The 15,862-nt window shown below is 41.7% G+C and overlaps 1 long non-coding RNA gene across 1 annotated transcript; it reads left to right on the forward strand.

The window, feature by feature from the left end:
* Window positions 1-5,051: 5,051 nt before the first annotated feature.
* Window positions 5,052-12,414, forward strand: LOC120241898. The gene is made up of 3 exons (XR_005530977.1): window positions 5,052-5,174; window positions 5,729-6,058; window positions 12,391-12,414. It is a non-coding gene; the product is annotated as an uncharacterized LOC120241898 (long non-coding RNA).
* The last annotated feature ends 3,448 nt before the right edge of the window (window positions 12,415-15,862 follow it).

Here is a 15,862-nt window from a genome sequence, read left to right on the forward strand (position 1 = left end):
TAAAAAATAACGAGTCCTTGAGTAAGGGGACAGCATCATTCTTTACACATAGTTTATCCTTGACTCACATGCTAAGTGAGGTGCTTACCTGACGCTGGGCTTGCCTCTTGGTGAATGTCAAGCCAAAAGACACAGCCAAAGATAGGGAAAGGAAGGGTTTTACCTGCAATAAATAAAGGACACGGGGGAGATTTCCCAAAGCAGTGTCTCTGCAATAACAAAAGTGGGGAGACTTTAAGCTAAGGGTGTGTACGCATCCATGAAGGGGCTTGTGTAAGGGGGAATACAGCTTAGAACTGGGGCAAGGCTCATCTTAAGGTGACTGAGTCCAGGTCAAAATCGGGAGGACCTGCCAGAAGCAGCCTCATTACTTTTCTGGCTCCGGGTGGTCCGGTATATGAGTACTCAAAGGGGTGTTTCTGGCAAGGGTGACTCTAGGGTACCCGCGGGTCAGTCTTCACTTCTGCACGTGATTAGGCTAATCTCCTGGCCTGCTAGAGGCTCTTTGCGCTTACATTCTTTCACAAGACGGCGGCGGGCCTAAAATGACTCTTCTTGTGTCAAGAAAGCTATGTGTTGCCGTCTTTCTTTTTCTGGGCATTCTGCCTACAGGTCTGTATTAGCTGATTGGCTTTATCTAGCGGAGAAACAAATCCTCATACCTTTAGGACAGATATTTTGCACCTTCAGCCGGCACCCCGCCTCCCACAGAAACTGAGAGATAGAGGGAGCAGATTCCTTGTGTTTACATTTCAAAGAGATGCCTCCCAGGGCCTTGAGGACGGCATTCATGGGTCATCAGGCTGACAAAGGCCTATCTGGTTTTCAAAGGATTTATATACATTTCAAAGAGAGAAGAAACTACCAACAATTACAAGTTTTTCCAAAGTAAAATTCTGAGAAAAAGGAGGGAGAGGAGTCTCTTCCCTTATTTCAACAGGGAGAATTACACCTCTCATTTTTTATTTTAATTTTTCCTTATTACAAATGCCACCCCTAAGTCTTCTGATTCTGAGGCCGTGATCTGCATGTCTACAGCTCTGTAGGAGATTCTGCTAATCCAGTTCTTAAAGGTGTTCCTGGGAGTTGCAGATGGCCTGGAACATCCCAATCCACTGAGGAGGCTGGCTGAAATGCATATTCCTGGGGCAGAGCTGAGAGAGAACCACAAAATCAAAATCTCGAGGGTGGAGCTGACAGCTGGCTGTAAGCCAGCCTTCTGGAAAATTCTGCTGGTCTCTAAACCTGGGGCATTGCTGCCTTAGGCTACAGCACTGATATTTCACAAGGGGACACCTACATCTGGGGAGACCTGATGATTTCCGTAGGCCACACAGACTTGAGTAGTTTGAAGGAACCATTTCCTAGATCCTCAAATTTTAATTTTTATTCTTCTAAAAATCTATCTTTCTGAATATGTTTGTGTCTCCTCTGCCACTTCTTCCTCTTCCTCCCAACTGTTCAGGGTCATCTTTCTCTATCTTACAACAAAGGAAAGGCATTTATGGTTGTCATACTACTATAGAAGTTGGATTCAGTAGGCAGAGAGGGAAAGATTAGGGCCTGAGGACCCTGGGCGGGGGAAAAACACATATTTTTGGAACAGTGCTGGGAGCATCTGACAACAAACCCCCTCAGGCATAAGTTCCTCTTAAGAATGTAACAGACCCCACCTACTCCCCCTCAGGTTTCCCCTCAGGAATTTGACAAAAGGCCTAAGTATGGCCATAGACCACCCCTCATAAATGGAAGTGAGTCAGTCAGGAAGGACACCCCAGCACCCAGAGCTATCCAGCCAACATGGGTAGAACCTGAGGAGGAACAAGGGGGAGGGAAGGGGAAGGGGTGGGGGAGGGCTGACCAGAACCTTACAAAGCAAGGTCCTTTGCCTCTAGTCCTCAGGCATTCACTTTGCAATGTTCCTTCTCTGTAAAGAGAGCTTTCCTGCTCTTCTTCCTTTCTAATCTTATATCCTAATAAACGTTTGCCTGCTGCTCGTTTTGTGTCCACCTCTTCAGTCTTCCAGGCGGTGAGACAATGAATCTCAGGTGTTGTGGTGAAAATTCCTGCAACGATACCCCTACCTGAAACCAATATGCTTTCAGTAAAAAAAAAAAAATATATATATATATATATATATATACATTTAAAACAAGAAGAAGAGGGGGAAGGAAGAGGAGAAAGGCATATCTCTTCTATGAATCTTAAAATGCTGCTTTCTTCCTGGTTAGGGAGAGGGGGTGGCAGTGGAGAAGATTCAAGAAGAGCTATCTCCTGAGGGAGTCCTGGAGCTGCTGAGGAAAGAACTTGGCCGAAACACCCTGAGTCGTCTTTCACTGTGACAAACACAGCCAGCCTCCATCTACCTTAGAATTCAGGAGTGAGATGAATGTTTAAAAGAAAGATATTATACCATGTTTGTTGATTTTAGGGGAAAAAGGAAATTAAAACTTTCTGACCCCCAAACCCCCACGCTTTTATTTGGCTGACTGGTCTGGCATGAGCACTGGCCTTGGCTGACCTATGGAAAATGGAGAACACTGTCCAAAAGCTGAATGAGTTAAATGTGTGGCTCTAAGGTTTTGAAGAAAATACATAAATACATTAAAAGCACAACATATACAGCACGGGAGGAATTCTATCTTTGCAACTTATAAAATCCTCATATAAGTTTTTTACATCACCTTAAAATTATGCTATAAGTCATCTGGTTGATTTAGTTTTGTATTTTAATGTTTAGGGATCATGTGGGGAAAATGTTTAAAGAGCATAGCCTTAAAAGACTCATGCTTAAAAACTCAGACAAACACCCCATTCAGAGCTACCCAGCCCAGAACAAGCAGAGAGCAAAAGAAGGAAGCACTCCCCACCACCTCACCCACTCACACCCCTACCCCACCCGCAGCACCAGCGCCCGGAGCTCTTATATTGGTGGTAAGTGTAACAAGATCTTGAAGGGTCCTAATAAAAAACTACCATCAGGAGGTCCATATGATGCTGAGCCCATATGATGCTTCCACAGATATGGAAGGGCATAGAAATTAAATTTTCTCATACCTAGAAAATTTTTACCAATTCCTTGTAATATGGAAGGTGCTTATGAACTTACCAATTTAATATCTGATTTACTAATTAGTTAATTTTTTAAAGTTTATTTATTTGTTTTAGAGGGGGAGAGAGAGAGAGAGAGAGACAGAGAGAGAGAGAGAGAGAGAGTAAGCAGAGGAAGGGCAGAGAAAGAGAGGGAGAGAGAGAGAGAATCCCAAGCAGGCTCCTCACTGTCAGTGTAGAGCCAAACTGGGGGCTCAGTTTCACAAACCACGAGATCATGACCTGAGCCGAAATCAAGAGTCAGGCATGTAACCCACTGAAACCACCCAGATACCCCTATTAATTTATTATAATTAATTGTTATGTTAATTACATCTATGAGGATTTGTTTTGGCTGAGAGTAACAAATGTAGTCTCCCTTAAGCAAACAGTATGGGGATTAATCAGGATCCTGGGGTATCTCACAGGATCCAAGGGAAGGGATGACACTAGACTCAGGAAATGGGCATAAACCAGATATTGGTGGGGAACTCAGTTAATTCTCTTAGCTCCCCCCTCCCTTCTCTGTGAACATTAAATGCTTTCTACTCTATCATAGTGGATGGGTTCTGGTGGGGGGGGGGGGCCGGGAGTGGACTGAGGACAAAGTACAAACTAGCACACACCCCTTCCCACCCTCCCTGAGGTGGGATGTGTGTGATATTCCTCAGGCACTCCTGGCTCTTCAAGGACAAAGGAACAAAAAGAAAACTAACTGATAGAGATCATAGTCATACAGGACATGGGTCTCCATCAGTTTGCAAATATCTCAGTAAACTACAGGAAAAAGGAAATCTTATCAATAGCCTAATCTCCAGAAGCCTATAGACTCGGTTTCCTGGAGCCCCAAAATCTCTCCTCCATAATGATATGGGAAACAAAGGCAGAAGGAAATGGCAGGTAAAATTAAATTTCCTTATAACCTGCAGCCCACTGACAGATACTAGAGGCTGGCAGAGTAAAACATTTCTCCAGAAACTCTCTACTGTTTTAATGTTAATACTTTGCTAGGGAAAACAACCTTACCTGGACAATAGTATCCTGTCAATCTTCTTTAGCATATGGAAATCTCATTGAAAACCTCCCCTTGGCTGTACCTCCCCCAAATCACAAATATATATATATATATATCTCCAGTCTTTCCACAGGGTCTAGGGCAGCTCTTTCTGCTCACGCGTCCTGTCCCTGAGCTTTAGTGAAATCACCTTTTGCACCAAAGACGTCTTTGAGAATTCTTTGTTGGTCGTCGGCTCCGGACCTCCTGTCACCCCCAAACCTCATCAAGTTCTAGTTCCTAAATAGAAAAAATGACAAAACAGGTTCAGTAACTTCTGAAGTTCACTTGTTGCAGGTCCATTTGTCTAAAGAGAAATCTCACTGGATCCCCTGTAAAAACTCCCTTGAGCCAAAAGGTGAGGGGCTTGCAAATGAGGACATACCAACTATTGTTTGATCTCAAACTCTATTCAGGTAAAAGGTCAGGGGATGAGCAACCTAGCTCCTCCTGGCTGCAGCAAGCCCCCGAGATGGAAATCTCTAGTGAACATTGTGATTAGAACAGTCAAACATGTTCAAGCGACTGTTAAGCCACCTCCCACCTCTAACCGCAAAATTCTTGCTTCTGTACACCGGCTTCGCCCCTTTCCCTATATAAACCCTGAGCTATGGCTCGATGGGGCGCTCTTCTGAGGACTCTTTGGGTGCTTGGGAGGGGCTGTCCGGTCGGACTAAAATAAACCTGAATAACCAACTCCTTTTGTGTTTGTGGGCTTTGTCCTCGGTGATTCTCCTTTGGAAAAGGTGGTCTAACACCCCAAGGTCATCTCTTGGGTCAATGACCCTTGGGCAAGGGAACTAGATCACATTTTTAATATCACTGAAGTGCTTAAGGTTTTCAGTCATTGACCTCTACAAGCATTACTTACTTCATTTAATCTCATATTAACATCCTCCAGGCAAAGACCACACAAAACATATGTGCCATAGAATGAACTTGGCCTAATGGCTCACTGAAATACAAGAGACCACATGGCATGGAGAACTGTGGAACGTGTTAGTGGGAGGAGGCTGGCAAGAACTTACAGGTATTTAAAAATATACACGGGATTTTGCATTCATTCCAGTTTGGGTGAGGACGACTGATCAGAAGACAATTGCCATTTAAAAGATTTTTTTTTATGTACAGTTCCCCAGAGTAGGGGACACGCCACAGGAAAGAACACTGAGGCTGGTGGCAGGCAGAGAGCGAGAGGAAAGGGAAAAGGTCTTGTTGTGGTTTCTCCAGGAAGGAATGGGCTTACTAGGTTTAGGAGATTTTGAATGATTTCACTGGGTTGTGGGGTTGCCTTTAGTTGTCTGCTCCTGGTAAAGGGAGATTAGAACGAGGGGTCTGTGGTTCACAAGTGTAAATAGGCTCTGGAGTGGTTAGCTTACATATGAAAGCGGGGATCAAGGCAGCAAGGCCCCAGAAGGCAAAACATCAGATACAGAAACTAGAAACATAGTTAATACAGTAGGGCCTGGCCTGGTGTCAGGGGACTCTGGGGATGGTACAAGAAAAGTGGGCTTCTCTCAGCACTGGATGTTGTCCGGAGGCAAGAACATTTTGTGATTGGACTTCTATATCATTTTTATCTAGATGGCAGGACGAATGAAGTAGAACAAAAGCTGTACCTGGTAAAGCAGCTGTGGTCATTCCAGTGATTCCCAGAAAAAGAGGACATTTGGTCGTTTTTGTGGTTTGGATAATATTATTTTCGTTTTGATTTTTTTTCTTATTTCGCTTGTTGATTTTTGATATTCAGACACGATGATGGAGTGCTTTTGTTGTTTCTTGCTTCAACATGGTCACAGTGACCTTGTCTGATGTTGGTATCCTGTGAAATTGCTTATGGGCAACAAGAGAGTTGAGGGCCAGGCCTGCCTCTGAAGGTCAAAGGCTGTTTCTCTCTCACAATAATCCTATAAGGTAAGTACAGTTGACCATTGAACAAAGCAGGGGGTGGGGTGCCGGCCTCCATGTATAGTCAAAAATTCATGTATAACTTTTGACCCCCCAAAACTTAACTACTAATAGACTACTATTAACTAGAAGCCTCGCCAATAACACAGTTGATTAACACATATTTTGTATATTGTATGTATTATATGCAGTATTCTTACAACAAAGTAACTTAGAGAATGGAGAATACTATTAAGAAAATCATAAGGAAGAGAACAATATATTTACAATATTGTAGTGTGCTTACTGAAAAAAATCTGCGTGTAAATGGAGTCATGCAGTTCAAGGGTCAAGTCATGTTGTTCAAGGATCAGCTTTACTACTATTATTCAATTTTCCAAATGCGGAAACAGACTTAAGCTGATTTACCAACGTCACAAAGTTCAGAGGCTTTTGCGCGCTTGTTTCTACCTATTTCATGATTCTACTTTCTCTCCATGGTAAATACTACGTGAACATAGTGGTTCTTTCTGAAACTATGTACTGAAGATAGTGGGGAAAAGCAAGGCCAAGAGAAGAGGGTCTGGATAAACAACAAAAACAATGTCCACTCTGCAAATGTGTTTAAGTGAATCAACAAGTAATTCCATTGACGCATTGTAGTGTTATTCTGATAATATTAGTAGTTTTCTTTTATTGGTGTCTAAAATCTAATTAAAGAATCAGATTCAGGGTTTAAAGCAGAAACATTTGAGCCCAGAAAATCCCAACTCAGTAACTGGACATGACCTTGCTAAGTAGGAAATATTTGCCATGATGGGACTAAGATTTAAGTTCCAAGAAGTGGTATGAATGGAACCTGGAAGGAACAATTCTGCTGATTTTACATAAGCAGCTTACATACAGCACATGACAGTTTTCTACCAATGTGATTAAATTAACTCATGGAAGAAATTATTTTAGGAGATAACTAGACTGTAATCTGGCCAGGCCAAGATGTTTCCACATGGACGTCTGTTGTCCATGGATGAGGAAGTAGCAACTGGCCTGAATTCCTTGGGCCATGTACCTCAGCAGGACAAAAAAAAAAAAAAAAAAAGATTTCTCAAAGCTTTTTTAAGGGCTACAAAGAAAAATTTAGATGGAAACAATTGTATATAAAGGAAGGTTATTGTTTTGTGCATACCATGAAGACTTGGGAAAATTCCTGTTTCATTTCAAAAGGGAATTTTTCATATTCAAGGGTCATGAGAATCTTCAACCTTGTGATTATCACATGAATCTGGATTCCTCTATTGAGTTTATGAGCTTTAGCATGTTATAAATCCAAAGCAACAGGTTAAGACAAAACGTACCAGTTCTTTATTCAGTGCACATAAACCTGACTACAAAAAACAGGAGAGTTATAATACTATGTAAATACTCTGAAATGTATTTATTTTAGGGTGTATATGTCATGCAGATGTAATGTGAAATCAGTGGTGGGAAATTACTACATGTTTGAAAAAGATGTCATGTAAAGCTTATAAGAATTCAAAGCACTGTAAAAGTGCCAAAGTTATTCATCAATGAGCTGTATTTTCCCAAGAGATGTAAAAGATTTATAAAATTAAAACAAGTACTTATTAAGTACCAAATTAAGCCTCATGTACTAGAGTTATTTCTGTCAGCACTTGAAAACTGTGTGGTAAATACCAAGAAAAAAATTGAGAGGGCTCAGAAAGACAAATGTTTATAAAAAATCCTTAGTGTTTTTAAGGAAGTGCCTGGGTTTTCTGACAGATGAAAGTTTAACAATAGAAAATTTAGACACAGATACATATACATAAAACCTCAGGCCACAGGAAGAGTTAGTCTAAGTAGTGGTAACACAACAAATCTATCAACAACTATAACAACCTATCTGTCCTCTGAGAATCAAGAGTTTTACAAATAACAACAACAATTTAAGGAGTATCTTAAATGATCATAAAGAATTATTAATATTTTTGTTAAATATCTCCTAACAGGCAATTGTAATCATCAACATATCATTAGCATAACCCAGTGAAGAGTAGAAAGTTATGAGTGTTTCATTGGATACAGTCATAGTGACCACTGTTATTCCAGTGAGTTAGTAAGCAGCAAGAAAATACTCACACTGGGTTCACAATTGTTTTTATTAAGGTGTAACTGGCATACAGAAAAGTGCATATATTTAACGGACCCATTTGATAAATTTTGGTATATAATTATATGTGTGAAACCATCACTACAATCTAGAGAATGAACACATCCATTGCCCCAGAAAGTTTCCTCATGCCCTTTGGTGATTCCTCTCTCCCATTCCTCCCTAGCCTAGGCAAGCACTCATTGACTGGCTTTTTTTGTCACTAGGGATTATTTTGCATTTTCTAGAGTTTTCTACAACTGTAATCCTTGAGTATGTTTGCGCTCTCATTCTTTTTCACTCAGGAAGTGGGGTTGGTGGGGTGCTAGTCTCTTTCACTCAGCATAATTATTTTGACATTAATATTTGTTATTGCTTTTTACTCCCAAGTCATATTTCATTTATAGATATACTACAATTTGTTTACCCCCTTACATATTTGTTGGGGGAAGAAAAATTTTCTCCTACCCTTCAAGATTCTTTTGGCTGATCTAAGAATTAAATTGACATGAGACAGATTAGCAGTAGAAAATCTAATCTGATTGCATATATACAGGGGCTCCATAAGAATATGAGAATCACAGGTAGTCAGGCCACTGAGGCTTTTATGCCACCCAGAGCTAAGGAGAAGAAGGTTGGGGCCTGGGATGTCAAAGGGAAGGGAAATAATTTATAGGAAAATGAAAAAGAATCATGTAAACAAACATTTGCTGAGCCATATAGAAACAATGAGACATTGAGAGGAATTTTAACACACTTTGTTAAAGTTCCTCCCTGTCTACCACTCCTAGTTCATAGCTATCTATGGTGACAGCTCCTTTCTTGGAGCACATCTTCTATCAAAATTCCTTTAGGTTTTTTTAAAATGTTCATTTATTTTATTTTGAGAAAAAGACAGAGAGCACAACTGAGGGAGGGACAGAGAGAGAGGGAGAGAGAATTCCAAGCTGGCTCCTTGCTATCAGCATGGAGCCTGAGGTGGGGCTCAATCCCATGAACTGGTAGATAATGACATGAACCAAAATCAAGAGGTGGACACTCAACCGACTGAACCACCCAGATGCCCCCTCTATCTCAATTCTTTTAAGCAGTTAGGGGGAAGATCAAAGGTTCTTCCAGAGCCTTCTGTTTCTTAAAAATTATCAGCCGTTGCCAAAGAAACATATTTTGGGGTGACAAATTTTTGCTTCCCTACATGTTAACAGATTTTGGGTTGTTTCCAGTTTGGAACTATTACAATAAAGACATTATGAACATTCATGTACAAATCTAAGGATGAACATATGCTCTCCTTATCATGGGTAAATAGGAGTAAAATGACTGGATCATACAATAAGTATATATTTAACATTTTAAGAATCTGCCGAACTACTTCCCAAACAGTTGATACCATTTCACATTCTCAACCAGCAGGGTATAAAAGTTCCACTTCCCCCAACTTGGTAGGGTGGGACTTTTCAATTTTGGTCAGATTAATATGTGTGTAATTGTTACCTCATTATGGTTTAATTCGTATTTCCTTAATGTTGAGTATCTTTTCATGTGCTTAATTGTCATCTGTATATCTTCTTTGGTTGACTGTATGTTCGAATCTTTTGCCTATTTTTTTTTTATCAGGTTGTTTTCTTACTGCATTTTGAGAATTCTTTATGTATTCTGTATAGAAGTGCTTTATCGATATGTGATCTGCAAATACATTTTTTCCAAGTCTGTGTCTTGTCTTTTCCAGTCTTTTAACAGAGTCTTTGAAAAGCAGAAATTCTTAATTTGATTAAGTACTATATTTATCAACTGGTTTTTTTACGGATCATTGGTTTTGGTGTTATAGAGTTTAGAACTCTGTCTACATGCAAAGTCATAAAAATGTCCTGTGTTTTCTCTCAGCTTTAGGTATTATATCTAGGTTTATGAGCCATTTTCTGATATTCTGTCCTGTAAAATCTTCCTACCCTGTCTTTCCTACACTCTCTCCTCCATCTCTCAACTCACAGAGAACAACACACACTGCCTGGGTTTCCCCTCCCTACAACACAGTCTCAAAACGTTCTCTAGGCAGTAGTCTGGAGCGACTGGAGGGCTCACCTAGCTGCTTCCCATCTGTCAAGACTCACTGGACCTTGGTGCCTTGTGTCCAATGTCTTGAGTTCCAATGGTTCATATATTTTGTCTAGTTCTTTATAAGTGCTTCAGGCAGGAAGGCAAATCCATCCTCTGTTGATTTATCCTGACCATAAGCAGAAGCCCTACAAACCGTTGAACTTTAATAATATTACCTTTCTTTAATGATGAAAGGGGGAGAGTTTGCCACTTATAATTAGTATAGGTCACCACATTCCTCTAAGCTTTGTTTTTTTCCTATAAAACCCTAAAACATTTAGCCTGTGATAATTATGGATATTTCTGTACTCCTCAAACTAATCAACATAAACACAGTTATCAAAAAAAAAAAATTCCTGTTTGCCCTTTCCTAAGGATATTTTTTCCTAACAACAGCTATTCTAAAATTAATATTTAAACAAAAACACCCTACCTAGACCCTGCAACATGGGTAGCTAGTCTCTCAAAGCCATTTAAAAGACTTATTGAGGGTACCCCAGCAGTCTCTGAATTGAATCAATATATTACTTCAGTGAAGGCCATCCTAATATGAAACAAAATATGATGCCATTAGAGTTCTCCCAAGTTATAATGTTCTCTATCCTGGATTATATAATGTGCACCTGACAATACTAGCAAGCAAGGGCTTGAGATTTTAACCTACATTATCAGTCTAACCATGGTCATAAAATAAACTTTGTTATCTGGAAAGAAGGCAGATGGAAAAATGAGCAAAGAAAAGAGAAAGGAGTTACCATGTGCCAGAAAATCCATCCACTGCCCACAGACCACCCTGATGCCACTTAGCAGAACACTCTTAACATAAGGGTAATAATGGTAGGATCTCTACACGCTGCATGGGGGTGGGGACTCTCTTTGTGCAGACGGCCTGCTCTCTTGGAGAATGAGAGCTGAAAGAGTCTGCTCTTCCTTCTCAGCTATTTCCCTAAGAGCTCTTTCCTTTGTTTAATATCCTTATTTTGACTTTCCACTTCCCCTTTGACCACTATGTTCCTCGTACCCACTAGACTTTGTCAAGGGAAACAGTTTCACCCTCTTGTGAGCAGAATCTCGAAGCCTTTTTGAGCCCCATAATCTCCAGGTAGCAAACATAGCTTTTCTCGGTATTTCTACCGACCAGAGGGATCCCAGTCTTCTGTAGCAGGCACTGTGCTACTGATGTGTTTCATGTCTATGTTCTCAAAGGAGACAAAATAAATGGGAGGAAATTAAATGTTCACCAAATGTGTCTCTTTATCAACTTTGTCATTCCTCAATTTGGAAACACTTAGGTATCGGTTAGCTGTGCTTCTGCAGTGGGGGCCCAAATATCCCGTACAGAGGACTCTTTTATTGAAGCAGTTCACTGTGACCCTATTTTCTTTTCTGGAATGTGTCAGGCCTTCTGCTCACACTGCAGATTGAATTCTTGTGTGCAGCCCACACCGCCTGCCCCCTGCTCCCCTGGGCCTGCATTTCCGCTAGTGTTGGGTCCTGGGCATGCCCTGGGACCTCCTTCTTCTCGGTCATCCCTCCTGGAGCCCGTCTTGAGGTGCCACCCACTCGTCTGCTAGGCCTTCACTGACACAGAGTGACAGAGGGCCCTGAGCACCTCAACCCCAGCGAGGGCCTGTTCCAGCCACATGTGGAATCTGTTTCTCTGGCGGGATAAATGCTTTCTTAACTGCACTTTGTCCTTCCCATTTATGTAAATTATATGACATCAAACTCCAGATTTTCCTGCTGGAGTTAAAACAAGTGAGGGGTTCCTGAGTGGCTCAGTCAGTTAAACGTCGGACTCTTGGCTCAGGTCATGATCTCATGGTTCATGAGTTCAAGCCCCTCATCGGGCTCCATGCCGACAGCACAGAGCCTGCTTGGGATTCTCTCTCTCTCCTTCTCTGTCATTCCCTTGCTCACACTTTCTCTTTCTCTCAAAATAAACTAAAAAAAAAAGAAAGAAAAGAAAAGAAACAAAAGAAAAACAATAAAAAGAAATTGAGATAGCCTTCTTTTCTTTCCTATTTCTACAAAACCATTTTGGATGTCTGTGGCCTTGTCCTTTTATGTTTATGCAAACATATTGTCTAAATGAATTTTTTTTTATCTGTAGCATTTCACCTCAAGAAGTGTTCCTGGAATGTGAGGTAGAGCAAAATGATAAATATTCTGGCATATTTTACTTTTGAAAAGCTGCCTAAAATATCCAGCCCAAAAGAGACAAGAGATGGGCATATGAAAGGTTCTCCAAGCTCTGCGCCGACACTCTGACTCACTCACGCGTGGGACAGGACCTTGTTCTGCACAAGCCAGCCAGGTTCGGCGCTGGTCACAGCGGGAGCACCTCTCCTACTACCATCACGCACGCACATTCTGGCTTTGTTCCTTCCGGGGTCACTCCTCGCAGTCAGCTGAAGTGGCCCTGGGTGTGCTGGGTAAGAGTCACAAAGACAGGTTCACAAGAGAAGGTGACTACGGGGGCAGGAGGAGACTCTATGGGGCTGGTGGTGTTGCCATTATGGCTCATCCCTGGAAGATCCAATAAACTACAAACACTTTATTTAATAGGACAGAGACAGTCTCACAGTCCTCAAAAGCTCAAAGTGAATAATTAGAGAGAAAGAGGGAAGCAGAGAGGGAGGGGGGGGAGGAAGAAAATAGGGAGAGGGAAGGAGGGAAGGAAAAGAAGAGGAGAGGGAGCTCAAGGGGAATCGTCTTCTGGCCAAAATAAATGACAGAGGTTAGTACTCTGCTTTGAAGAAGAGGGCTTTAGGAATTCTCTTAGAGCCCTCCAACTCTTAGTTTTCCTCATTTATTAGCTGATAGTTGTTTCTTCAGTATTTTTTTTTAGAGTTTACTTATTTTTGAGAGAGAGAGAGAGAGAGAGAGCAAGCGCACAAGCAGAAAAGGCAGAGAGAGAGAGAGAGAGAGAGAGAGTCCCAAACAGGCTCCATGCTGTCTGCACAGAGTCCAACACGGGGCTCTATCTCATGAACTGTGAGATCATGACCTGAGCTGAAGTCGGACACTTTAACGACTGAGCCGCCCAGGTGCTCCTCCGGTGTCTTAATAAGTGAAAGTGTAGGAAAGACATGGTTGACAGTAGCAACCATCCCACGTGGCAGGTGTCGGCCACCCGGACAAGTGGCAGAAGTTTGGAGGCAGCCTCAGGTGCTTTCCCCAACCTTTGAAGACTTTCTTCAGAAAACTAATACCCACGGCCCAGGGAAAATACTTTAAAATTAAAAATCTTTAAAAAAATAAGAGAACAGAGGTAAAATATTAAGACTAAAAAATAGTTTTTAGCAGTTTAGCAAAAATAAAAGTGCACAAAAAACAGTTAAGTGAGGAAGTTCTAATAAATAAAAGGAATGTGAAAAGGGTAATATGCTGATAGCAAAGCCAACCGATAAGGGAGCTAGACCGCGGGCGCTAGCAGACTGGGGAACACATCAGGCTTGTTGACAGCACAGGGCCCAGGACCCCATTAGTACTCGCTAAGTACTGACTGAACACATACAGAAACATCCGTTTTTGAACTGTAATTAAGATCATTTTTCCCTTGAAAAGAGAAAAGAGAAACTGAGCTACGAATATGGATATGGGACGTCAAAGGACTTGAAACGCAAGGGAGAGCCGCAAGAAAGGAGAGGGACGGTGAGTCGGGGAGAGAAGGATCCACCACAGAACTAGGAGCAAACGTCAACAGTGAACATCGTCCTGAGCGGCAATGACAAATTGTGGGGCAAACCTAAGGGGCTGATTCACATGACAGAGTATATCTGCAGCTGCCCTTAGTTACAGAAAGTCACAGTGCAGCTTGGCTTTGGTGTACTTAGCCCAGTACATCTCGCTCTGCCAGGAGTGGACTCCTGCCCTTCCGTGTTCCAGCAGCCACAGTGAGGCTGGCCCCCTTGCTGTACTTAAACTTTCAGTCAAATCATATATATCATATTTCATACCGAACTGTTCTTAGGGACTGCTATCAACCACTAGCCATTATTAGTGCCATCCACCGAGAGTCCTCTAGATAACGCTGTACTTGGTATTCGTGTTCCATCTGTTAAACAAGAAAGCATGGAGAACCACTACCTCAAGTTTAAGCTCTTCTGCCTCTTCCCTTACTGACTTATCAGCTGTCAAATTGATCAAAACTACCATAGCTTTGGTTCTCACCCCAGGAGACACTTTAGATTCCTTGGAGATCTTTTTAAAAACACCATGCCCATGTCATCCCATTCCTAGTTGATGATGATGCACAGCAATAGTAAAGAACAAAAGACAGAAAAGGGAAAACTCAACAGGGCTAGCCATGTCATTTTCACCTACACCCTTTCACTTATTATGATGCAGAAACAATAAAGTTTGGGTTAATAAAGAATATGTAGAATTAACAGGCCTTGAGCAAGAGCCTAAAGCCCTCTCCTTCAAAGCAAAGTATGACATTCTGTCAATTACTTTGACCGGAGGATTTTGAAAACAAAATCCTTCCTTCCTTCCTCTCCTTTCCTTCCTTCCCTCCCTCCATCCCTCTCATGCTTCCTCCTTTCCTTCCTTCCTTCCTTCCTTCCTTCCTTCCTTCCTTCCTTCCTTCCTTCCTTCCTTCCTTCCTTCCTTCCTCCTTTCTTCTTATTCTTCCTTTTTAACTGTTCTCTTCTGGCTTCACAGGATTGAGACTGGGAAGACTGTCTTCGTCCTATTACACAAAGTTTATAGTTTAGACGTATTTGTTCTCTGTAATTGACAGTCTGGTCTCCCTCTCCTTTTGGCAAGTATCTTGGCTTTCAGACACATATCTTCTGCCTCAAGATGTGCTTCCATCTCCACTTATAATATTGAAGCCCTTGGATTGGGCCTAAACTAATCCATAGACCCTTGCTGAAGTCACTGGTTCACAGGCAGACAAGAGAATGATAGAGGTAAATGCAGTCTCAGGAGAAAGGTTTCTTTTCTCTTTCAAGTGCACTTCTGGTAGCGACCCCAACCCATCCCTGGACCTCACAGCTCTGGGAGTTGAAGCCATCTCGTGGTCCCATGGGGCAGCCTGCTGTAGAATGAAACCGATGCCAGAGAAAGCAAAAATGAAAGATACAAAGAATCAGGGTCTTTGGTGACAACTCTGAGTCACTGAATTAAACCAACTGAAACCTACTGAGCTTCTGGTAGTTCAATGAGCCAGGAAATTTCATTTAGTGTCTAAGCCGGTTTGAGTTGGGTTTTCCATTATCCATAACCAGACACATCTTGAAAGATCCATTGCAAATTTTAAAAGGAAGGGAATGCCTGGTTTTTAATAGAACTACATTTGAAAACGCTAGAAGGGTGCTAGACACAACATATTCAAGTTTTAAACACTTTTTGCTATCCTATTTCCAGCTATCACCTTCCCAAGAGCTGCTAATTGGCTGTAGGTTGTTTTTGCATGACATGTGGCAAGCTGTGTCAGTCAGGTCATTCTGTAATTACAGGGAGGCAGGGGGCATCTTCAGTATGCTGTGATTGCTATGACAGTCTATGAGATGCGGTTGACACCAGACGAACAAGAAATATAATATTCAGCAAATAAGACAGACAGTAAAACAATG

Source organism: Hyaena hyaena, unplaced genomic scaffold, assembly GCF_003009895.1.
Source record: "Hyaena hyaena isolate Hyena2069 unplaced genomic scaffold, ASM300989v1 scaffold_293, whole genome shotgun sequence".
In the NCBI taxonomy this organism is placed as follows: domain Eukaryota; kingdom Metazoa; phylum Chordata; class Mammalia; order Carnivora; family Hyaenidae; genus Hyaena; species Hyaena hyaena.